A 25505-nucleotide genomic window follows, 5' to 3' on the forward strand; every position below is an offset into this window, starting at 1 on the left:
AGGCCTGACCTGGTCGGGGGAGGAGGGGACTTCCTGGGAGTGATGCTTGTCCTCTGTGTCTCAGGTCATGGAAACAAAGCTGGCAATAAAAAGGAAGGATTACCTACGCACACCACCGCATGAATTACACACCAGGTATTACACCCAAAGGAATTCATGTTGGACAATTCTAGTACATGAAATTTTAGAAAAGACAAATATAATCTATAGTGATAGAAAATATTGAAGAGGCCTGTCCAAGGAAGGAGCACAGAGAATTCTTTGGGGAGATAGAAATGTCCCACATCTTGATTACTGTGGTGGGGACAAAGGTTGCAATGGTCAAAATTCACCAAAATGTACACTTAAAATGGGTGCATTGGGTCATATGTAAATTAGACCTCAATAATGTTGGTCTTGAAAAATGCTGGTCATATTCTTTTTTTGTTTGTTTCTTTGTTTTAATCCTGGGGGTCAAAACCATGGTGGAAGCCTTCCCAATCTTTCCCAAAAGTCAACTGACTTCGTATGAAATAATGTCATGGTTGGGAGAGAATCTCTAATCCCTAGACAAACGGGATTAAATCCATCATTTTACACATGAAGAGACCGTGTCTTTGGAGAAGCAATGAGGTCAAAGTCATGAGGTCAGAAGTATGTAAAGTGGGGGAAAGGGGCAGCATGACATGTTCTTAAATGACCCAGCCCACCCCTGAGATTAGAGGAGTTAAATTTGAGGTCATCCAGCTACTCAGATTTAAGACTGGCATCCTAAATCTGACCAGTCCCCAATCTGAAATCTGAAATTTCCTGGCCATGCACTTCTTTCTGTCCTTACCATCCTCTGTGAAGTCTTTCATTGGCCACTTAGACGCAGTCACCCTCAAGCCTCATCTGTTTCAGTCATGCACACAGTTTGCATTTATTTTTATTTCTCTTTGCAAATATTCTTCCACATTGGTAGATCTTGATGTGGTTCCTTGGCCTCAGAGGTCTGGATAACTATTTAGGATCAGCTCAGGCACAGAAATCAGTTGGGGGCCAACGTTATGCAATGGAGGGAATTACAAGCTGAGAATTATAGTCTGGAGCAGAGGTCCTCAAACCCTGGTGAGTATGAGAACTAAAGTCCAGATTCCTGGGGTTCGTGTCCCTAGATGTTGATTCACCAGGCTGGGTGGTGCCCAGGAATCTGCATTTACAGCCTGCACCCCAGGTGATTCTGATGGAGGTGCCTGGAAGACCAGACCTGAGAGTCACTGTCCTCCAGGTAACCTCTGGATTAAACGGGGGAAAGAAAAACATCAGACCTAGGTTGTTGACTGACCAATCGAATCTCAAGTTAACTTAAGTTTAAAAGCAGATTTTTCTTAGGTTCAAAGTGAGATCATAGAATAGCCACAATGACAACAAAAGCTGATCCTGAATACATACTTATTTCTGGCAGTTTCCCTGAAGTATATCATTCTCCAATGATGGAGAAAAGGAGCTTTGTAATTCACATACCATGCAATTCATCCATTTAAAGTGTACAATTCAATGGTTTTTAGAGTATTCAGAGTTGTGCAACCATCACCACAATCAACTTTAAAACATATTCTTCCCCCTCACCTTCAACCCTGCAGTCATTAGCAGTTACTCCCCATTTCTTCCCAACACTTCCTACCCTGACTGATCTACTCTCTGTCTCTATAGATTTGCCTATTCTGGGCATTTCATATAAATGGGATCAAATAATATAGGGTCTGACTGTCTTCTTTCACCTAGCATAATGTTTTCAAGGTTCATCCACGTTGTAGCGTGGGTCAGTACTTTGTTTCTTTCTATTGCTCAGTAATATTCCTAATGGTGGATTTTAAAATGTTGACGCCTCTCTTTTTCATTAGCATCTCCACAACTTGAACAATGTTTTTCAATGCTGAGTGCCTTTTCCCTCCTTTTCCGTGATGTTCTAACCACACTTCTGGGTTCCCTCCTACTGGCCTCCGCTTAGGATGATGAGCCCCTTGTCTGTGTAGTCAGTGCATACTCTGATTCTGCATCTCTGTCCTGGAGCCTTCTCCCTCTCCTTGTTTTTGTTTTTTGGTTTGTTTGTTTGTTTGTTTTCAGTAGCAAATCATTATATTTTATTCTTCTCCTTGTTTTTGATCTTCAAGTTGATATATATTTTACCTCTTTCCATGTTGTTTTGTAGTAGGTGATGGGTTTCCTATCTATGCTAGTGACTTCTCCAAGAGAGAGCCTAAATTTTTTTTTCTTTATTGATTAAGGTATTACATATGTGTCCTTATCGCCCCATTGGCCCCCTACCCCCCCACTCGTGCCCTCACCCTGCTAGTGTCTGTGTCCATTGGTCAGGCTTATGTGCATGCATACAAGTCCTTTGGTTGATCTCTCCCCCTTTCCCCCACCCTCCCCTACCTTCCCTCTGAGGTTTGATGGTCTGATCGATGCTTCTCTGTCTCTGGATCTGTTTTTGTTCACCAGTTTATGTTGTTCATTATATTCCATAAATGAGTGAGAGCCTAAATCAGGGGTCCTCAAACTTTTTAAACAGGGGGCCAGTTCACTGTCCCTCAGACCGTTGGAGGGCCGGACTATAGTTTAAAAAAACAACTATGAACAAATTCCTATGCACACTGCACATATCTTATTTTGAAGTAAAAAAACAAAACAGGAACAAATACAATATTTGTATTTGCATGTGGCCCGCGGGCCATAGTTTGAGGACCCCTGGCCTAAACCTTATTCATTTTTCAAGTGCCTAACTGGTTCTTGACAAGTATGAGGTGCTTGGTTGATATTGGTGAAATGAAGAAATGAATGAGTGAAGAAATGAATGAAAGAAAGAGGCCGCTGAAGCCAGTATCTACAGCATGGAAACTGTTTTTCCATGCAGGTTTTAACACAGCAGTTTTACCTCCTCCTGTTTGAAATGACTTGTTTGAGAGAGAGTGGGAATGACAACTGAGAGAATATTAAAGTGCGTGAGAACAGTCTGCCAGCAGAGGTTATCTTGGGGGGAGGGATTGGCAAGGCTAGGGGTGGCTTTTGCCGCTTCTGTCATTGTAGACTTCAAAAGAAGAAAGTGGTGTGATAGTGGTGATGTTTATTTTGGGTTTGGGGGATTTTTCACATAAAAAATATAAAAAGTGAGCCAATGAATGAGTAAGTACTGCCTTTGAGTTGGATTTAAATACTAAGCTGGCTCTGGGTGACTTGGGGCAAACCACTTCTCCCCTCTGGGCTCAGTTTCCTCAGCTGTGAAAGGGGCTGAGAAAACTCGTCTTGTGGTCTATCTTGAGGGGCTTCCTGTTCTGGGAAAAGCCGGTCCCTGAAACAAAGGAGGCACTTGACAAATGACAGCTACTGCTACTATTATTAGCAATAATGGTAACAGCGACAAGCAGAAGAATGATAAACCAGGGTACATGGAGGTTCCTTCCATCTGAGATAGTCCTTGAGTCTAATTTTATTTCTAGCCTGTCTGCTTATGCTGGATGGCTTAACATATTGATTGCCCTGGAATGGAGGCTCTTCTAATAAACTCCATTTAATGGGTGATTATGCAGCAGGCAGCTAGATGACCAAGAGAAGAGCCATGATAATAGCAGTGGCCATTTATTGAGCCCTGGCCATGAGCCGCTTAGTCCTTAACACAGTCCCATGAGATCGTATAATCCCCATTTTACAGATGAGAAGATGAGGCCCAGACAGGTTAAATGTTTTAAGGCCATAAAGCCAGTAAGTGGTTTATCCAAGATTCAAATCCATGTTGCTCAGTGGTTAGAGTGTTGGCCCGAGCACCGAAGGGTCTTGGGTTTGATTCCCAGTCAGGGGCATGTACCTGGGTTGTAGATTTGATGATCCCTAGCCCAGTCCAGGGGAGTGTAGGAGGCAAGCAATCGATATGTCTCTCTCACATGGATGTTTCTCTCTTTCTCTCCTCCCACCTCACTTCCACTCTCTAAAAATCAATAGAATAAATATTTTCAGGTGAGGATTAACAAAAAAATTAAAAAGAGAAAGGGAAGAGAAGAGACGATGCAAAGGGGCGGTGGGGTTTTGATGAAAGGTTTACAGTATCCCAGTTTTCCCATCTGATGGCTCATGTCAGGCCCCAGTGGGTCCTGGAAGTCTAGGAATGAAGCAGTTACTTCTTGCTGGTGTCACTTTTGCCAGGGAGTTCTGTGAACTCTGACACAGAATGCAGGCTAGGATGGGGGGCGGGGGGCGGGAGGGGGGGCGCTGCCATGGATGCCAGAGGATGCTGATCAAAGGACTACCAGTTGTCCATCTATAGCCAGTCTTGCTTTCTTCCAGAGTAAAATGAATTTTGTGGAGCATAAGTTTACCTAGAATAAAGACTACATTTCCCAGCCTTCCTTGCAGCAATATGTGGCCACATGTCTCAGATTTGGCCAATGGGAAAGAGGTATGTGCAACTTCTGGGAAGTTTCATTCAAAGCTGTTGGGCATGCACTTTGCTTTTCCCCTTCTCTTGGCTAGGGGGTGGGAGGGGAGTGTCATCTTGGCAGCGAGGTGAACATAAAATGGAGGCCATTTACAGTAGAAGAAACAAATAGAAGAAACTTGGGTCCACGTCAGCCCTGGACTTTTCATGAGAGAAAGAAAAAATATCTTCTATTTTGTTTAAGCTTCTCCTAGATTGGGTCTCTGTTATTCACAGTTGATGCTCATTCTAACACAGATGCTACCCCCGGCATCTGTCACCTCCCCATTCTCCTTTCCAGTAGCCCCCAATTTCTATTAGGGGCTTCATGTTCTGGCAAGTCTCCAGGGGTGAACATGTGACCTAGGATAAACCAACCATAACATTCCATTCCCCCAGCTACAGAGAGCGGTTTTGGGGTGGACATGTGACCTAAGCCGGCCCAATCAGAAAGAATCTCATGATTTTTGCAGAGACAGCCAAGTCAGAAACAATCTTTTGTTCTGGAAAGTGTAGCGTGTCCTTGTGAAGCCTGGAACTGTGACTACCATTTTGCTATGATGAAGGAAACCTGGTTGAGGATGATGCTGACATAAGGGAGAGAAAGCTACAATGACAGACAAACAGAGCCAAAGCCAGAGTCATGATCAGACTATGTCTGAAGTCTGTTATGTCTGTACTTTTCAGACCCGTGAAACAGTATGTAGGGGATGCTATCTGCCAATATTTTTGTTTGTCCCTATATGTTAAGTGCAGTTTTGAGCTGGGCTTTGTTATTTGCAACCAATTGCATTGGGTAGAGATGTCCCCTCTACCTTCTACCAAATATACAACAAACAGTAACAAAAATAAAAACAAAGTACTTTGGTAGCTCTTCTGAAGAAAGATGGAGCCAGGATGGAAGCAGAGATCTCATTTCCTCTGAGAGCCTTCCCTGATGCTTCCAATCTGAGCAAGGAGCCTCTTGGGTACTTACTCCCATCGCAGCCTCCCATCCTCATCTCTTAGAGGAAAGAGGGCTCCTGGTGTAATAAATCATTGCATTCAGACCTTAAGAGCTGATCAAGAATCAGCAAGAGATTTGTTTACCTTGTAAATGGTTCATTCTGAAGAAGTCGAAGGATTATCCAAAGGAAAGAGCCTACCATTTCAGGATGAAGCCAGGAATAATAAAACCAGGGCTTTGACCATGTGGAAAGCTGAAAGGATGGAGCAGGGCACTGGGGAGACAGCGGAGAGGCAGTAAAGGGAAGAAGGTGGGTGGCCAGAATCAGGCATACTCCAAGAGACCCATGTGAGGGAGTCCAAGGGTGGCAAAGCTAAGAAGGATGTAAAGAACTCTGGATTTTTATGCATGGTGATCAGATTATGTTCTTTCTGATGATGTCTTGTATGTGTAAGTCCTTCCAAATGCAGAACAAAATGGTCAGCTTACACCAGTTTGCTGTCCATCTCCCTTAGAAGCTCCATCCCAGGAGGACATGGACCATCATGACTTGGCCACCATCATCTCCCCAGAACATGAGAGACACTGGATACTTCTGGGATGGCTGGAGGGTTGTTTGGGAACTCTCACTTGGTAGCACTCAGCAGAGCATTATGATTTCCACAAACAATTTCCCAGGACTAACTCAGTTACAGTTGAGCATTTTTCATCCAAGCAACTGTCTTCTCTGTCCTTCACTGAATTTCACTGACCATAAATACTCATATCAGAGCGTGATCATGTCAGGCAAGTCTTATCTCCTAGCTAGAGGGAATTCCCAGGCAAGGGAAATAACCACTCCAGTGGAGTCAGGAGTTCTAGTTCCTCTGCCTGGTGGTTGATTTCAGGTCAACCTCTACTTAACTTAAGGTCGTGGTGTATTTTTGTTAAACATTTATCTTTTGGGGCCATAACTGTGAAGATGGCCACACATAAGAGAAGGGTGGTACCTCATTCTCCTGACCCAGAGGTCCATTATCTGACTCAATTCAACACTCACTTAAACCAATATCCAATGAGCATCTACCATGTGCCATGCACTATACTCAGAGGAAATAAGACAGAGAATTTATCCTTATCAAGCTATGCCTAGTTGGGAGGCTAACAAGCCAATTATTATAATACTAGAGGCCCAGTGCATGAAATTCATACACAGGCAGCGTCCCAAGGCCTGGCCAGTGATCAGGGCCGATAAGGTATCCTGCCTCCCCGCCTCCTCCTTCCCTGGCTCCCTCAGCGCCCCACTGCCACTGCTGGTTGCCTACCATGTTCCATGTCTCCCACTGGTGGTCAACACACATTATAGCAAGCGATCAAACTCCCGGTCTCCTGGTCGAACTCCCGAGGGGACACTTTGCATATTAGCCTTTTTTATATATAGACAGTTTGAGAAGCAGGAAAGCAGAGTTTGAAGATGAGAGACATTGAAGCCTGTCGTGGGATTTATTGGTGGTGGTGGTGGGACTTCCTGAAAGAAGTTTAACCTAATCTGAGACTAATATACGGGGAGGAGTTGGCCAGGTGAAACATGGAGAAAGGAGAAGAATGTTTCAGGAGGAAAGGCAAGGGGGTGGAGAGAAGCTTAGCACTGCAGGAGCGGGAGTGGTGAGTTGAGGAAGGTGGGCGAATGGAGGGATGGGGTCAGATATCCCATGGCCTTCTAAATCATGCTCAGCATTTCAGACTTATCCTAAGAGCAATGGGGGGTCACTGGAAGATTTTAATATGAGGGTTATGAAATCAGACACACTCTATGGAAACCTCCCCTGCATGCACCGTGGCAGGGAGATTGGAGGGGGCCAAGATTGGAAATGAGGACACCAGTTAGGTGGCTATTTTAATAAACACACACACACACACACACACACACACACACACACACACACACACACCTTTACACCAAAGACTTATGCAAGCACAAAAGTAATCCCAGCACTGGGGGATAGGAAATAATGCCTTAAACTATTCCATTGTTCAGTGCCTTAGTGCTGACTAGGAATCGAACCAGCAACCTTTCAGTGCACGGATGATACCCAACCAACTGAGCTACACTGGCCAGTGCTAAAGACCCCATTTCCAAATGTAGTCACATTCTGAGATACTGGGGGTTAGGACTTCAACATATACATTTTGTAGGGACACAGTTCAGCCTATAGCAGTGCCCATGGCTTATTTATATAGCGAGTATAAACAAACCGCCAGGAGACCCAAAGACTATGAACTTTCCTGCTGAAGTTTATCCCCCAACTAAGAACCCCCGACTGAAATAGGTTTGCTGCCGCCTTGGTAGTGGCACCATCCAGTTTCCTGTTCTTTATCTCGGCTCCCAGGTGCTGCTATAGAAAAGAGCTGATCTACACCCGGCTCTTTCTTCACCCCTTTGCTGAATAAGTTTTGCTATGGCAACCGCTGGCGGGGACGAGATAACCCCAGGGATGAGGGGGTCAGTCTGTGTTCTCCTTTTCTCCTCAGTTCTTGAATGGCCCCTGCTGTGCATTAGCTGCGTGTGAATCTCCAGAGTGGAGTTCATTGCTAAGAGTTTTGAGTGAGTGTGTGTGTGTGTGTGTGTGTGTGTGTGTGTGTGTGTATGCCTGTCTCTGTGTGTCTGGGCAAAGTAGTACCTTTAAGAAAGCAGTCAAATGGAAAATGGGATTCCCTGAGGGGAAGGTATCATTCATCCACAGACGGGTCCCATTTGGATTTTCTGTCCCAGGCTGACCCGCACTCTTGTCATCTTGCAGCCATCGGCTTCAGGGACACTTTCTGGGAGTTTTCAGCCAGGTTCCTCCTGCCTTCCTTGTGGTTCTAAACAATGACCTGCAAACTTCAAATCTCTTTGAAGGTGGCGTTCACCCACTGTGCTCCTGGGGGGCTGGAGTCTTGGTCATTTGCAGCCACCCGCTGATTTGTCAAGAGCAGCAGTAAAGTAGTGGGAGGGCGAGGCAGCAGTGCGAAAGCTTTTGCCATTTGAAGGGGCGCATGACTCAACGGGTCATCACGCTGAGAGCCATCCTCCCTGTCTCCCAGGGCCCCAGGGACTTCGGGAGACAGTGTCTGTGTGGCTGAGAGGGTGTGCAGAGCAGGGGGACTTGTTATTAGTGTGTTAAAGGCTTAGGCCAGTTCTGTGTTGTATGGCCCCAGGCATTCGGAAGCATCTGGAATCTGCCTTGAATGCCAGGATCTCCTTTGAGGATCTTCCATTGCCCAGTGATATGTCGGCGCCAGCTTTGCATGAAGTTTGCCCTCCCGGCTCAGTGCCTCTGCCAGAGTTTGGGAAACTTGCCAGTTGACAGAAGTAGCCTTAAGCAGTCCCTGTGGTTTCCCTAAAAGGGTGTCTGTCTAAAGCGAACCGTGCGCACAGAAGCAGCGAAGGTCTTTCTCCTTCTCCCTCTTATCCCCGGGAAACAGAGAGCCCCGAGGAGGACAGTTCAGTCCCCGGCTGTTTCTCCACCTCCCTGACGGCCCCATTTGGATATTTTTAGCATGTTTTTTTTAGTTTTCATTCATTCTTTCCACAAATATTTATTGAGCATCAATGATGTGCCAAGTACAGCTTTGGCTTACTGTGATGTGATGGCCAATTTTATATGTCAACTTGACTGGGTCACAGGGTGCCCAGACATTTACCCAAACATTTTTCTGGGTGTATCTGTGCAGGTGTTTCTCAATGAAATTAACATTTGAATTCATAGATTGAGAAAAGCAGATTACCCTCCCCAATGTAGGTTGGCCCCAGCCAATCAGTTGAAGGCCTGAGTAGAATAAAAGGGTTTGGCCATTCTGTGCGTAAGAGGAAGCTCCTTCTGCCTGACTGCCCTCCAGCGGGGACTCAGTTTCTCCTACCTTTGGTCTCAGACTCAGGCTCTCCTGGGCGTCCAGCTTGTCAACTGCACATCTGGGGACTTCTCGGTGTTCATGACCTCAGGAGCCAATTACTTGTAATAAGTCTCAACCTCTTTCTCTCTCACTCTTGCTCTCTTTATCGCTATCACTAAACACACACACACACACACACACACACACACACACACACACACACACGGTTTTATTTCTCTGGAGAACCTAGACAAATACATCTGGGAACACAGAAGTGGGATAAACAAAGCCTCTGCCTTTTGGTGTTTACTTTTTGGTGTGTGAAGAGGGAGCGGGGAGCTTGTTGCTCTTGGTTTGTCATGGACCATGACAAATTCGCACAGCGCTTTTACTCAGTCACACAGCACTTCCCAACTGGGAAAGCAATTTCCTGAGTATGCACCTCCCTGCTCCCACCCCTATCTTGGAACTCTGTCTCAGATGGGAGGGAGAAGATGAGGGTAGGGACTTATCTTTATGCTGTTTATCTTATGCTTAAAGCAGGGGTTTTTAACCCATTTTGTGCTAAGGACCCCTTTGGCAATCCTGTGAACCCCTTCTCAGAATGTTTTAAAATATAAAACATAAAATACACAGGGTTATTAAGAAAACGAATTATTTTGAAATGCATTTCTGAAAGTATTTAAAAGTTGTGATCTAATAATATGCACTCCTTTATTAACATGTTAAATAACATGATTTGGCAGTGGGCTTAATAACAACTGTGATTTCAAAGCACCGATGAGCATAAATGATATTTTGAAATAACTGTAACACCTGGGACATGATATGAAAATATCCATGATTTATTGGGGACAAAGTTCCAGATACTGCCTTCCTTGTGGTTGGGAATAATGACCTGCAGACTTCAAATCTCTCTCCTAGTCTTTTGAACTCTTAGCAATGAATTCCACTCTGGAGATTCACGCAGCAGCTAATGCACAAATACTCACTGTATTGTTTTGCTGGGGCTGCCATAACAATTGCACACTGAGCGGCTTGAACAATAGAAATGTATCACCTCTCAGTTCAGGAGGCTGGAAGTTGGAGGCCAAGGAGTCAGCAGGGCTGCACTTCCACTGAAGGCACTAGAAAGTGGCCAAGATGGTATAATAATCTACACATGCACCCCACATGCAGGAAAGAGCGGTGGGAATTGCATGTGTAAGAAAAAAGGTGCAGACAAGAAATAACATCTTCAACTAGCCCCTACTCTGTTACTAGGGTCTTACTTTTTCCTTGCTAACCTACTAAGCATCTCTCTCACTCTCAGCTCTCCAATCTATCTATATAAAAGGCTAAGTGACTGACGGGCAGGTACATATGACGCGCACTGGCAATTTAAAAATAAACATTGACTCTGCGCATCCACGATACATATAAAGCTCTTGCTGGCACCAATCACATGAGTGTTTTAATTTTATAATACTATATTATATATACTATTTTGACATGTAATTTTTTGCAGTAACGTAATTACTGCACAAATCTTTCTTCTAATTAATTTCCTTTCAATGTACATGAATCCGTGCACCCGGCCGCTAGTAAGCAATAAGCACCTCAATTGACCCAGTTTTCTAACACTGAAAACTCCATCCTTAGGAATATATGGTGAAGGGGAACAAAGTCTGTTTTTAATATGAAAGTCAAATGTCATCATGTCACTCCTTGGCACTACCCCTTTCATGACCTTCAACTAACTGGCCTCTACCCAACCCCCCAGCCTCATCTTATTCCTCCCACCCCCCCAACCTGCGACCCTTCGACCATTTACTTTCTCTCAGGTCATTGAACACACCCATCTACTTTCTGCCTCCAGCTTTAGCTTATGCCATTAATTCTACTGTGATTCAGAAACAACAAGGAGTTTCTGCAAGATGAAGAGGAATGGGCTTTTCTTGTCTTGTGAATTCACAAAGGGAACCTGGTGTGAAAACCCAGGGGTTTAGAGACCTGCAGAAGGCACTCTGTGTACAAGAGAGAGTCCAGCTAAACTAAAGCATTGCATTTTTAAAGGAAGCTACCATTTTCCTTTCAGCTTTCAACTGGGTTTAAAACTTATGTTGTGGTGTGTGTGTGTGTGTGTGTGTGTGTGTGTGTGTGAGAGAGAGAGGGGGGGGGGAGGGAGAGAGAGAGAGAGAGAGACAGAAACAGAGACAGAGAAAGAGAGAAACACTTTAGCTTAAAGAAGTGTTTCTTGAATTTTATTAATTTGCTTACTGCCTTCCAAATGTCTGCTGTATTCAATTACCATCTGTACTTCATTTTTTTCTTCTAAGGATTTCCTATATTTTACAATAATTTTTTCTTTAAATTGACCCACTTTTTGTAAACTTATCTTCAACTTAAAAAGAATATCCAGCCCGGCTGTAGTGGCTCAGTGGTTGAGTGTTGACTTATGAACCGGGAGGTCACGGTTCAATTCCTGGTCAGGGCACATGCCTGGGTTGTGGGCTTGATCCACGATCGTGCAGGAGACAGCTGATTAATGATTCTCTCTCATCATTGATATTTCTATTTCTCTCTCCCTCTTCCTTCCTCTCTGAAATCAATAAGGAAATATTTAAAAAAGTAAAATAATATCCAACAAGTCATATACTGGGAGAAAATAAGTGCAAACACATACTTGATAAAGGTCTGATATCCAAAATAGACAACTCTTAAAACTTAACAATAAGAAAAAAAACAACCCAATTTAAAAATGAGGAAAAGATCTGAACTGACACTGTACCAAAGAAGATATACAGATTAAAAATAAACATATAATGGAACTCCCATTTGACCCAGTAATCCCAGTTCTAGAAATATATCCCAAGAAAACAGAAACACCATTCAGAAAGGATATAGGCACCCCTATGTTCACAGCAGCACAATTTACAATAGCTAAGATTTGGAAACAGCCTAAGTGCCCATCAGCAGATGAGTGGATTAAAAAACCATGGTACATCTACACAATGGAATACTTTGCTGCTGTAAAAAAGAAGGAACTCTTAACATTTGCAACAGCATGGATGGACCTGGAGAGCATTATGCTAAGGGAAATAAGCCAGTCGGAGAAAGATAAATATCACATGATCTCACTCATTTGTGGAATATAATGAGCAACATAAACTGATGAACTAAAATAGATCCAGAGACATAGAAGCATCGAACAGACCACCCAACCTCAGAGGGAAGGCAGAGGAGGGGACAGTGAGACATCAACCAAAGGACTTGTATGCATGCATATAAGCAGAATCCATGGACATAGACAGTAGTGGGGGGTGAGGACATGTGCTGTGGGGAGGGACCAGGGAGAGTTCAATGAATTTAAAAAAAACATATGCAGAGATACTCAACATTACCTATCATTAGAGAAATGCAATTAAAATTAACAAGGAAACATCATCACACACGTTGCTATAGACTAAAAGTTTATGTCTCTCAAAATTCAAAGTAAGAACCTCACAATTTCTAAGATTTACCTCAAGGAGCTTGACCAGTGTCTCACAGTAAATACTGGAGAAAAATTTCCATGCTTCTGACAGGAGGAAGGGAAGTAAGAACCATTTTGAAATACGCTAGATCACTCTATTCTTCTTAAACAAGCATGGCTTCAGGAGAAACTAGTTATCCAGAATCTAACCTTCTGGTATTTTATCAGAGGCCAACTGGGGGAAGAGATATACCCAACGCCATTCAGTTCTAGCCTTTCATGTGGGAGAATGGAAATATCTACCCCTTAGGTGGGACAAAATGTCTTGATTACTGTAGTTTTATTGTTTACTGTCTTCCAACCTTGTTCTTCTCCTTCAATATTGTATTGGTTGCACTGGGTCTTTTTACCTCTCTGTATGAACTTTAGAATCATTTTGTGAATATCCACATAACTTGCTGGGACTTTGATTGGGATTGCATTGAATCTATAGGTCAAGTTGAGAAGAATTGACATCTTGACAATATTGAGTCTACTTATCCATGAACATGGGCTACCTCTCCATTTATTTAGTTCTTTGATTTATTTCATCAGTTTTGTTGTTTTCCTCATATGGATCTTGTATCTACTTTGTTAGATTTATACCTAAGTATTTCATTTGAAGAGTGTTAATTATATATGATATTGTGTTTTAAATGTCAAATTCCACTTGTTCACTGGTGGTATATAGGGGAGTGAATGACTTTTATATATTAACCTCATAGCCTGTGACTTTGCTTATAATTGCAAGTAGTTTCGGGAGGTTTTATTTATTTATTTTTAGATTCTTTTGGATTTTCTACATAGATGATTAAACCATCTGTGATCAAAGACAGTTTTGTTTCTTTATTTTCAATTTCTGTAACATTTATTTTATTTTCTTGTCTTATTGCATTAGTTAGAACTTCTAGAACAATGTTGAAAAGTAATGGTGAAAGGGGACATCCTTGCCTTGTTCCTGATCTTAATGGAAAAACTTCAAGATCCTCACCATTAAGTATGATGTTAACAGTAGCATTTTTTGTAAATATTCTTCAAGTTAAGAAAATTCCCCTCTACTTTTAGTTTACTGAGAGTTTTTATCATGAATGGGTGTTGATCTTTGCCAGATGCTTTTTCTGCATCTATCACTATGTTCATGTGACTTTTATTTTTCAGCCTGTTGGTGTGATGAATTACATTCACTTAATGGACTTTCGAATGCTGACCCAGTCTTGCAGAGCTGGGATAAATCTCACTTGGTCATGATGTATAATTCTTTTTCTGCATTGCTGGATTGATCTGCTGATATTTTGTTGAGGATTTTTTTTGCATAAAAGATATTGGTTTCTGCTCATGACAGTTTTCCTTTCTTGCAATGTCTTTATCAGGCTTTGGTATTATGGTAATTCTGGCATCATAGAATGAGTTAAGATGTATTTCTTTTACATCTGAGTGGAAATTTGCATGAGAGTGGAAATTTGACAGTATGGAGAACAATTTACAGTATGGGGTCAAGTTGAAGATGCAGCTAACCACTGACCTGGTGATGACACTTCCAGGTACATATTCTGGTGTAAGTTTAGAAAACCTTGTACACATTTATGAGGAACAAGTTCAAAGGCAGTTATACATCAGTTTTTGTGATCGTGAAAAGCTGGGAACAACCTGAATGTCCATTTGGAGGGGAATGGATACATAAATTATTGTGTATTCACACAATGGAATATGAGAGCTGTTAAAATGAATGAACCAGATGTGTATCAACTTGCATGGATATTGAAATGTCATGCTGGCGGGGTGGGGGAGCAAATTCCAAAATGATATGATCCTACTTTTATAAACAAATACAACACATATTATTAAATGTAGTTTATAGGACATGTAGGTAATAAATCATAAAAACATTGACTAGAAGGATACAAACATACCAAATTCATTGTAATGGGCAGGGGAAGGGTCCTGGGTCAGAGAACACAGGAGATCAAGTTACTTTACACACACACACACCCCTGATCGAATTTACTCAACTTTGGCAAATGTATCAGTATTTATATATAGTTCTTTGTGCTTTCTATACGTAAACTTTTTTTTAAGTAAGAAGCATTTTTTTTTCCATTTTCCTACAATCTACTCATCAAATAGTCCTATGGCTTGACAAATACTAATATTAAGCCTCGTACCAACATTATAAGGTACTATTTTAGAAGTGAGGAAATGGATGCACAGAGAGGCTAAGCCACGCATTCAAGGTTAAACAGCTAGCCAGTGACAGAGCTAGACTTCAGGCCCAGGTAACCTGGCACCATTGTCTATGCTTTTGAGCACCCACCACATGTTATCCACAGCTTGTCATCCCTCAGTGGGTCCCTTCAGTGTGCCCTTCTCATCCTGCCTTTCCTTTTTTGTTTTATGCTGTGTAGGAGCTGGGTTCCCATCCCCTCATCACTCCACTCCCAGCTCCAGGATGGCTCCTGGCTCAGCATAAACAAACAGCAAATGTTGTTGAACAAATGCATGGATGAGTGAGTGACCTGAGTCTCCTGGAAGCTACTCTGTGCAAATGTCACATCCAGGGTCACTGCCTTTGAGTCCTCCACACATTCAGTGTCACCCAGGGTGTGGCCCTGGGTATATGGGAAACCAGCCCAGTTAATACAAAGGTTGAAAAAAATAATCAAATAATGTGGGATGTTTACTTCCTAGAGGCTATTTCACTCCCTCTACACGTGGATGGGTTGTTCAGAGAGAGTTGTAACGTTTTTAGGAAAGATTCAGGTCTCCTCAAAAATCTTTTTTTTTTAAAACCAACTAATTCCCTTTCCACTTCTGGTTTCAATTTAAATGTCCCTTCTTCTGAGAAGCCTTCTCTGGCCACCCCACCCCATCCCTGCTGCTAATCTATCTCCTGTGACCTTTTTTTCTACATAGAACATGTCACACTTTATAATCACAAATTTATTTGTGAATTCATTCTTTCTAGTGTCTCTCTACACAAGAGACTATGCATTACAAGAGGTCGAGGGTCATGCTTGTTTGGTTCATGCCTTGTCTCCAATATCTGGCACAGTGCCTGCTATGTAGTAAGTGCTCATTTATCATCATTGAATGTATCTTGCTACTGACTGCAGTGGCTTACCTGAAAAAGAAGCGCTACAGGGATTTAAAAAAACACACAAGCCCTAGCTAGTTTTGCTCAGTGGATAGAGCATCAGCCTGTGGACTGAAGGGTCCCAGGTTCGATTCTGATCAAGGGCACATGCCCAGGTTGTGGGCTCGATCCCCAGTGGGGGGCGTGCAGGAGGCAGTTGATCAATGATTCTCATCATTGATGTGTTCTCTCTCTCTCTCTCTCTCTCTCTCTCTCTCTCTCTCTCTCTCTCTCTCTTTCTCTCTCTCTCTCTCTCGTTTCCTCTCTGAAATCAATAAAATATAAAACACACACACACACAAAACTTTTTTGCCGGCCCAACTCCTTTCACTAAATGAAATGGTTCAGAACCTCCTCATATAAACCACTTGTTTCTCTGGTTAGGTTGGGGGGTGGTTGGGGAGAATCTGCTCGCTCTCTCCTCTCCTTGCTGCTCCAGACGGGATCCCTGAGGCACCTCCCAGACTGTCCCTTGGCAAGCTGTTCCAAGCCCTCCTGTGGAAAGTGCCAGAAGGTCTCTCCCCCAGGTGGCCTCCTTTATAGGTTGAGAGACAGATGATGCACCCTCTTCGCCCCGCTCCCTGCGTCAGCCTCGTGGGGTACTTTGCTAATAGAGGCATAAATTTCCCCTCTAAATGAGCATCCTGATTTGACCTGCTCTTCAGATGACCTCTTCCTGCGGAAAATGCTGTGCTTTCCCTGAGTTATGGCAAAGACTCCGGTGGGTGGCCGTGTCGTGTCCTGCCTCTGCCATCTGAGTGTCTAATTCCTCTCCAATTTACAAGCTCGTTAGTTCCCCAGCCAGCTCCCATTGCGGTGCAGCCGGCCCAGTGGTGGTATTTGCCTGTGTCATCTTGCTCAGACAAACACAGGCATCCCCGCTGAGGAGGCAGCCATCCCAGCCCAGCCATCTCATTGACTGACCCCAGCTGGCTCCGTCTACACGGGGCAGCAAGGACAAAGCATCAGAACACAGGACGGGTGCAGCTCCCAGGCAGCGAAGCTCTCCTGGTTGGCTTCCTTGGTGAGACGCTCAGGGCAATGTCTACCTTTCAGGGGGTGGGGCTGCTGCCTGCCCTCCTCCTCCTCCCTGCTGGGGTTTCCCACTTCCTTGGTTCACCTTTCAGAGTGCTTGCGTGTACATTTGGTAGCAGCTTAGGCACAACCCTCTTGTTTTGATTCTGAATCCACGAGTGGCAAGAAATGGAACTGGGCATACTTTCTATGTGCCTCCATTTCCCCGGCTCTAAAATGGGCCCAATAACGTATCTCACAGGGCCCTGGGCAGCTTCCATGAGATGCTCGCACTGAAGGATTCAGGAGTGAAGTGTCATCAGGGCTGTCAGTACTTTTGAATGGTTCAGCCTACATCTACAGCAAGTATGTCAAACTCAAAGCCTAACACGGGCTGAATAAACAAAGCATGTGACCTGTGGGCCATGAGTTTGACATGCTTGGTCTACAGGTATGTCAACATCTATCTTTATTTAAATCTGCATTACTTTCCTTGGGCTGCCGCAACATATTACCACACAGGGAGGCGTAAAACAGCAGAAATGCATTCTCTCAAAGTGCTGAGGCCGGAAGTCTTACTAGTAAATCAGGGTGTCAGCAAGGCCATGCTCCCTCTGGCATTCGGCCCGCCAGCAGTGAGTTTGACGTGCTTGTTCTAAGGACGGCCTTCCTTGCCTCTTCCACTTCTGATGTTCCCTCCTTTCCTTGGCTTGTGGTCACATCACCCTAACCTCTGCCTCTGTTTTCACACTGCCTCCTCTCTTCTGTCTCTTACAAGGAAGCCTGTCATAGGATTTAGGGCCCACCTGGGTAGTTCAGGATGATCTCCTCAAGATCCTTAATTAAGCCCTGGCAGGTTTGGCTCAGTAGAAAGAGTGTCATTCTACACACAGTAGGGTCATGGGTTCGATTGATTCCCAGTGATAATTCCCGGTCAAGGGCACATACACAAACCTGGGTTGCAGGTTTGATTCTGGCGCCCTGACTGGGCTGTGTTCGGGAGGTAACCAATCAATGTATCTTTCATATCAATGTCTCTCTCTTTCTCTCTCCCCCCCCTCCCTTCTACTCTCTCTAAAAAAAAATCAATGAAAAATAATATCTTCCGGTGAGGATTAACAAAAACAAGACCCTTAATTAAATCTGCAAAGAGCTCTTTTCTAAATAAGGTTCCAAGGATTTGAGATAGATAGATCTTTGGGGGGGCGGGGGGGAATGGGGAGGGGTCATAGCAGTGTCTGTGTCTGTATTTCTTTCTCTGTCTCTATATTGACCATGTATATCTATTTCGTTGGATGCAAAAGCAAAGATGTCAAAATGCTAGCAGTTTCTAAGTCGAAGTTGCAGGTATGTAGATGCTCATTTTACAGGTATACAATGTCTTACCCCCCAATCCTGTGTTTGTGAATTCACATGTTGCCAGGATTTACTAGTAGAAAGGCATTCTGTTAACACACTGCACAGCACACCCTCCCCAGGGGTCTGGACCACACCCATAACCAAATACAGCAGGTCCTCCAATAAGGCCGTTTTGTTCGACATTGTTTCATTATAATGTCGATGAGAAAAAAAAATCGATCCCCCGCAGAGGCCACTGTCTGTGGAGCTGGCATGTTCTCCGTGTCTGTGGGTTTTATCCGAGGACTCCGTTTCCTCCCACTTCCCACAGATGCAGTCAATGTGAACTGGTGTGTCCAAGCCGTCCCTGTCTGAGTGAGTGGGTGAGGGGCGTGGCCCTCAGGGGGGAGGGTGTCCTGTGCAGGGCGGGTTCCCCCCTTGCACCCTCAGCTACAGGACCCTGAACTGGAATACATGGGCTGGAAAATAATGACCTGCCTTGTTTTTACTAATCTTTCTTAAATGTATGTATAGCTCACATTTATTTCAAATTTTAATAGTGAATGTGTTTGGGGTCTTTACTTAGAAGTTTGGTAATGTTTTTGTGACCAGAAATATGCCATAGGAACTTAAGTCTTGTTTATAACAATTAGCCTAGGGTTAGGCTGGTTTTGTTAGATGTCACTTCACTGAAAGTCGGAATTTCCAAGAACCTATGACAACAATGAGTGAGGACTTACTGTATATTAATAGGTCTGCAATGTTACTTTTGAATATTCACAATATTCACGCTAAGTGGATGAAATAAAAACACAGATGATGTCATACTGTTCAGGTCAGGTTTTGCTAACAAGTGGGTGTTAGCACCAAATGTATGTTAAACTTAAGAATTTCAGAGCTTTTTGGAGTTTAGAATGAGAGAGAAAAGAGTGGGGGCTTGTGCTAATCTCTCTCCTTTTTTGTTATGTGTGAAAATTTCCATGATAAAGCATTTTGGAAAATGAGATGGAGCAATAACTTGCTTATCACAGTGCCTGGTACACATAGTAAGAACTCAAAAACATATAACCATTAAAATGAATTTCCTAATGATTATTCTTATTGACAGTGTTACAAGTCAGGCAGTTAGGAGCTACTGAAGGTTTTCATGCAGGGGAATGACATGGTCAGGGACAAGGGACTCTAGAAGGATCTAGAAGCGATGGCACAGGAAATGGATTGGATAGAAGAAGGATGGAAGGGAGGCTGGCTAGGAGGCCATTGTTCCCATCCAGGCAAGAGATGCTGACGTTCTGTGTAGAGCAGACGAGAACGCTTAAATGAACCTGACAGAAGGTGGGGAGCCTTCTGGGGGAGCAGGTGGATTCTTGTCAGGCGCTGAACGGCAGCAGGAGAGGCACGGGTGCTCTGTGCCTGGAGGAGGGAAATACACACCGGCCACTTAAGGAATGAGTCAGGTGGGGATGGCATGGCTGACTCAGCCTCCCAATCTGGACAAGAGCCCCGGTAAGAGCAACATTTTCAATTGCAAGGGTTCGTTTGAGGCGGTGGCTGAGTAACCAGGTCCATCTGGGCACAAAGCGTGGCCCAGCGGGGTCCCTCTGCAGAAACAGCCCCATCCCAGATGCGATGGCGCCCTGTGGATTTCAGGGGCTGAGCCAGGGCTTCTGGAGCTGGCTCTGCATTAGAATCACCCGGAGCCGAAACCGGTTTGGCTCAGTGGATAGAGCGTCGGCCTGTGGACTGAAAGGTCCCAGGTTCGATTCTGGTCAAGGGCATGTACCTAGGTTTCGGGCACATCAGGGTCTCTGGGAGTAGGGCTCTGGCATCATATGTTCAAGGTGCGCTTCCTGGTGATTCTAAGATGCAGCATGGAACTCACCAGGTTTAGAGGTCAGAAGAGAGGAGGGAGCCCAACCCAGGATATGGTGCCACCCTGAGCTCTCTTGGTCCGTGTGCAGAGGGTGACAGGCTGGGAAATGATTTGGAAAGTGACAGGGAGGGAGGGATAGAAGAGAAACACAAATTAAGTGATTAAAAAAACCAAGCAGGAAAGCAAGGGTGTGAAAGGTTTACACGGTAAGCATGATGAGCTATCTCGCCACAGAACCTCGGGGGAGCTGGAGGACAGAGGAGCGCGAGGAATGGTCTAGAGGGGCGCCGCAACACATCCCTAATGTGCAGGGAGCGCATTCTAGCTGTGGGATGAAGATGTCAGGATATGACAGGGGGAGGAAAATATGCTGCTGTCATAGAAGGACTATTTCTGGGGAATCTGCAGCTTTTAAAGACGTCTCTTGAGCATCCCCAAGGGCTCCTGGGGAGGAAAGTTGTGAAAGAACGGGGCGCGTATCTTCACACTTCACACAAAGCCCTGACAGCTTTGTATTCTTTTCTTTAAAAACGGTTGGTTATTTAAGAAAGCTATATTTATCGTAGAAGAACTCGAGAAATACACACAAGCAAAAGCAGGACAAGACTAACACTACATTCCAGTCACCCATAAAGCGCCTCGCGGATACATTTCTTCCCATTGTCTTTCTTCTGCCCTGTAAGTGTACTTTTTCCTTTTAGGCAAAAAGAGGATCATACTACATCTGGCTAGGTTAGGACCATTTTTCCTACGTTAAAAACACACACCCCATCCACGATCCTTTTTAACAACCACCTAGTCCAGGGGTCCTCAAACTACGGCCCGCGGGCCACATGCAAATACAAATATTGTATTTGTTCCCGTTTTGTTTTTTTACTTCAAAATAAGATATGTGCATTGGGCAAAGGAATTTGTTCATAGTTTTTTTTTTTTAAACTATAGTCCGGCCCTCCAACGGTCTGAGGGACAGTGAACTGGCCCCCTGTTTAAAAAGTTTGAGGACCCCTGACCTAGCGTTTCATTGACCCATGTTTCAACATGGCTCAATTCCTTTTCAGTAAGCACACAGGAGATTTCTGGGTTTTCACTTGTAAGCATCATTGCAGTTGCGTCCACACACCTTTATGCAGTTAGCAGATTTTTGCTTTAGGATAGATTGGTATCTATAGCTCTAAATCGCCCTGCGATTGCCCTCCCTTGAACCAACTAGTCCAAACTACTTTGAGCATTTTAAACTCTTCCTGCCCGTGGGCGCATAATCCAAGCAGCAAATTCACAAAGGGGGCTATTACATCAACTCAAAGAAAAATGGAACTCCCTCCTGGTGAGCATTCCACTCTGACAAGGAGCCGTTTGAATCAGCACTTCCAGACAATTTGTTTTATAATCGCCGGACCCATTAAAGGTTACTTCCTGGAAATTAATAAGCTAAGAAAGGACTGCGAAGTTTGGGCTTGGTTTGGGTGGTGGTTTTGGCGAGGGACAAACTAGCTCTTTTTAAAAAGTGACATTTCCAGAGCGTTCCCAAGCCCCTCACGCCACTGAATTCCATGCCCTTCGGCCCTTGGTTTTCACCAACCGAGGTCCCGAGCCTCCTCACAAACCTTCACGCAAGCCTTTGCCCACAAGGAGCTTTTCCCCACCTGGAATTGCCTTCAGCTGTTACCAGGTTTTGCCAATAAAATTGCAGGACGCCCGGTTCAATTTGAGTTTCAGATAAACAGTCCATGGTTTCAGGGGCTCTGCGGGTTGCTGAGTGTATCTGTTCCAATATACATCCAGCCCTAACCACAGGGTGGGTTCAGGGACCCATGGGACTGCTGTGGAATGGACCTGAACTAAAACTCCTGACAAGCTGTCTGACCCCCATAAGCCCGGCTGGTGGGCCACAGTAAGGTCGTGGGTCCCCTGGAGTCCGTGTCAATTCAGAGCCAGTGTCCAGTGGTCCCTGGAGGCCTATCTCCTTTTTTCTGATGCACAGTCATCCTGGTAAAAGGCTCTTGGGGGCGGGCTGGGAGGAAGAGTCACAGTACCCGTTTTGGGGTCCAAGGGGTCCTGGGCCTGTTAACTGGCTCAAGTCTGGGAATTAATTGAGGAGCCATGACTCTGTTTTGGTGATTCAAGCCAGGCTTCTGTTCACTCGGCCGAAAACTCTCCTGCTCATACAGCTCAAGTAGGACTTTAGTGAATGACCCATCTATTTGTTTTCTAGTTGCACTGTGATCAGCCAGCCAATGCCACTCGGCTGTGTGAGTCAGCCTATTCTGATGACTGTTTTGGCTCCACTGTCCATTCCTCTAACCACACCCACCTGCCTTTGGTGACTAAGGCTGCCACTTGGCCCCCGACACCCCACAACCTAATTATTCCCATTGTGTTGAGGGATCCCAGCTTAGCAGCAGCATCCCCAGTGTGATTCCTGACAGATGGAGAAGAGCGACCACAGAAGTTTTCAAGGAATCGGAGCCTCTCCTCACTGACTTCTTTCTCACGATTGAAGTGACCCTCCCAGGCAGAGAGCAAGTCTGATGTGATAAATCCACTCTGGTATTTCAGTCTCCCTGGGCTTTGAGTACCTTCCTCTCCAGTGTAGCAGAGCATTTGTGGCCCTGTGTTTCAGCCAACCTACCAACCAAGCCTCGAGAGGCCCTTTTAACCCCCCAAGAGGCAACATGAAATCCAGAATCTCTACTGAGTGGCCTCATATCAATAAATTTGGTCTGACCCAACTTTATAATGGATCCACCATGATCCTACAGCCCTAATGCCTGTTTCCATGCATAGTCCCCGGATGGCTGTCTATAAGTGAGAGGAAGGCACGCGGTTCTTTTGGAGTATAGTGCCGCTAATCATGGTCACACGGTGAACCTCACCCATTGGGGCCTGCTGGGACTGGAGTCTACTTTTAGGTCTAAAAGCAAAGAGGCGTGGTGGGGCAGGTCTTGAGGAGAATCAGCAGCAGGTTGCAAGGCAGCTACCTCAGGGGAGAGGGTTACAGCCTCTTGGAGCAAAGCAGGATTAACCTTCCCAGGCTCACAGTGGGGTGTGATAGGTGGGAGGGGGTGGAAGAGCTACTTCTATTAGCAAAGAAAACTCACTAAATATAGGGGTCTCATGCCCCCAGATTCACTGGGATCTGCTCATGTACGCTCGTTCCAATGTTCAGGAATTCTTTCCTTCCCCATCAGTGTCCTCACTTTTAAAGAGCAGCTGCCCTGTGACACATTCTGAATTCAATTTGCATTGTGACTTAACTCTGCAGAGGAGACCCTGGGTATGTTTTCAGCAATCTCGGCCCCACAGGAGGCACAGAAACCAGGATAGAGAAGACTTCAGGTCATGGTGCAGAGCCTGCGCTGAGACGAGTCCTGAGCTCATCCTTGCCTTTCCTCACTTTCTCCAGCTCATTTCCGGGCAATCGGCCAATCCCACCTCATGACACTCTTCAGTTTAAAGCAGTGATGGCGAACCTATGACATGCGTGTCAGAGGTGACACGTGAACTCATTTTTTTGGTTGATTTTTCTTTGTTAAATGGCATTTAAATATATAAAATAAATATCAAAAATATAAGTCTTTGTTTTACTATGGTTGCATATATCAAAAAATTTCTATATGTGACACGACACCAGAGTTAAGTTAGGGTTTTTCAAAATGCTGACACGCTGAGCTCAAAAGGTTCGCCATCACTGGTTTAAAGTCTTCTAAAGCAGCGGTTCTCAACCTGTGGGTGGCGAACAATGAAAATACATCCTGCATATTTACAGATATTTACATTACGATTCATAACAGTAGCAAAATTACAGTTATGAAGTAGCAACAAAAATAATTTTATGGTTGGGGGTCACCACAACATGAGGAATTGCATTAAAGGGTCGCGGCATTAGGAAGGTTGAGAACCAAGCCTCAAACACGTGGTCTCCCAGGACCTTGCCTCTTTGTCAGTATTTGATTAGGGGAATCCAATATTTGGGACATACTTACTACACTAAGAAATTGTTCATGGCTTATTTGAAATTCAAATTGAACGAGGTGTCCTGTATTTGACCTGGACACCCCACCTGAGGAAATCTCCTCGTCCTCCAAAATCTAAGTGCTACATTTTTGACAGATTGCCCCAGGTGGAAGTTCTACGTTGCCTCATTTAGTTATTTGCTTATATCATTTATTGACCACTTACGATGTGCCAGGGTCTGCTCTAAGTGCTTTATATGGACTGATTCAGTGAAGTCTAATTATAGCTCAGAGGTGGGTACTGTTACTACCCCCATTTTATAGATGAAAAAACTGAGCCTTAGAGAGGAAAAAGGATTTGCCCAGAGGAGTTGAGATTTTACTCCAGACAGTCAGGAACCTAGGCTCACATGGATAATCGTGGATAACACTGTGCGACTCCATGGCCTCTTCTACTGGAAGCTTCCATAGCGTTGTGTGTGGGCATCTACTGCACTGTTGTCTGTCTGTACTGCCGGCTATGAGGTTACTGGTTGTCAGCAGCAGTTATGTTTCCGTTATCACCACACTACCAGTGTCAAGAAACTGTTATTTAAAAGACTGTGCTTATTATTCAGTCTTAAAAAGAAAGGAAATTCTGACACATGCTACCATATGGATGAATCTTGAAGATTTTTTTTTTTTTTTTTTTTTTTTTTTTATTGCTTAAAGTATTACAAAGGGTATTACATATGTGTCCATTTTATCCCCCCACCCTAGACAGTCCCCTAGCCTCCCCTATCCCCCCATGTCTTATGTCCACTGGTTATGCTTCTATGCATGCATACAAGTCCTTTAGTTGATCTCTTACCCCCCTACCTCCTGCCCCGCAACCCTCCCCGGCCTTCCTGCTGCAGTTTGACAATCTGTTTGAGGCAGCTCTGCCTCTGTATCTATTATTGTTCAAAAGTTTATAATGGTCTCTATTATCCATGAATGAGTGAGATCATGTGGTATTTTTCCTTCATTGACTGGCTTATTTCACTTAGCATAATGCTCTCCAGTTCCATCCATGACGTTGCAAATGGTAAGAGTTCCTTCCTTTTTAGAGCAGCATAGTATTCCATCGTGTAGATGTACCACAGTTTTCTAATCCATTCATCTACTGCTGGGCACTTAGGCTGTTTCCAGATCTTAGCTATGGTGAATTGTGCTGCTATGAACATAGGGGTGCATATATCCTTTCTGATTGGTGTTTCTGGTTTCTTGGGATATATTCCTAGAAGTGGGATCACAGGGTCAAATGGGAGTTCCATTTTCAGTTTTTTAAGGAAACTCCATACTGTCTTCCATAGTGGCTGCACCAGTCTGCATTCCCACCAGCAGTGCACAAGTGTTCCTTTTTCTCCACATCCTCTCCAGCACTTGTCGTTTGTTGATTTGTTGATGATAGCCAGTCTGACAGGTGTGAGATGGTACCTCATTGTTGTTT

Source organism: Myotis myotis, unplaced genomic scaffold (genome assembly GCF_014108235.1).
Source record: "Myotis myotis isolate mMyoMyo1 unplaced genomic scaffold, mMyoMyo1.p scaffold_m19_p_5, whole genome shotgun sequence".
NCBI classification, from domain to species: Eukaryota; Metazoa; Chordata; class Mammalia; order Chiroptera; family Vespertilionidae; genus Myotis; species Myotis myotis.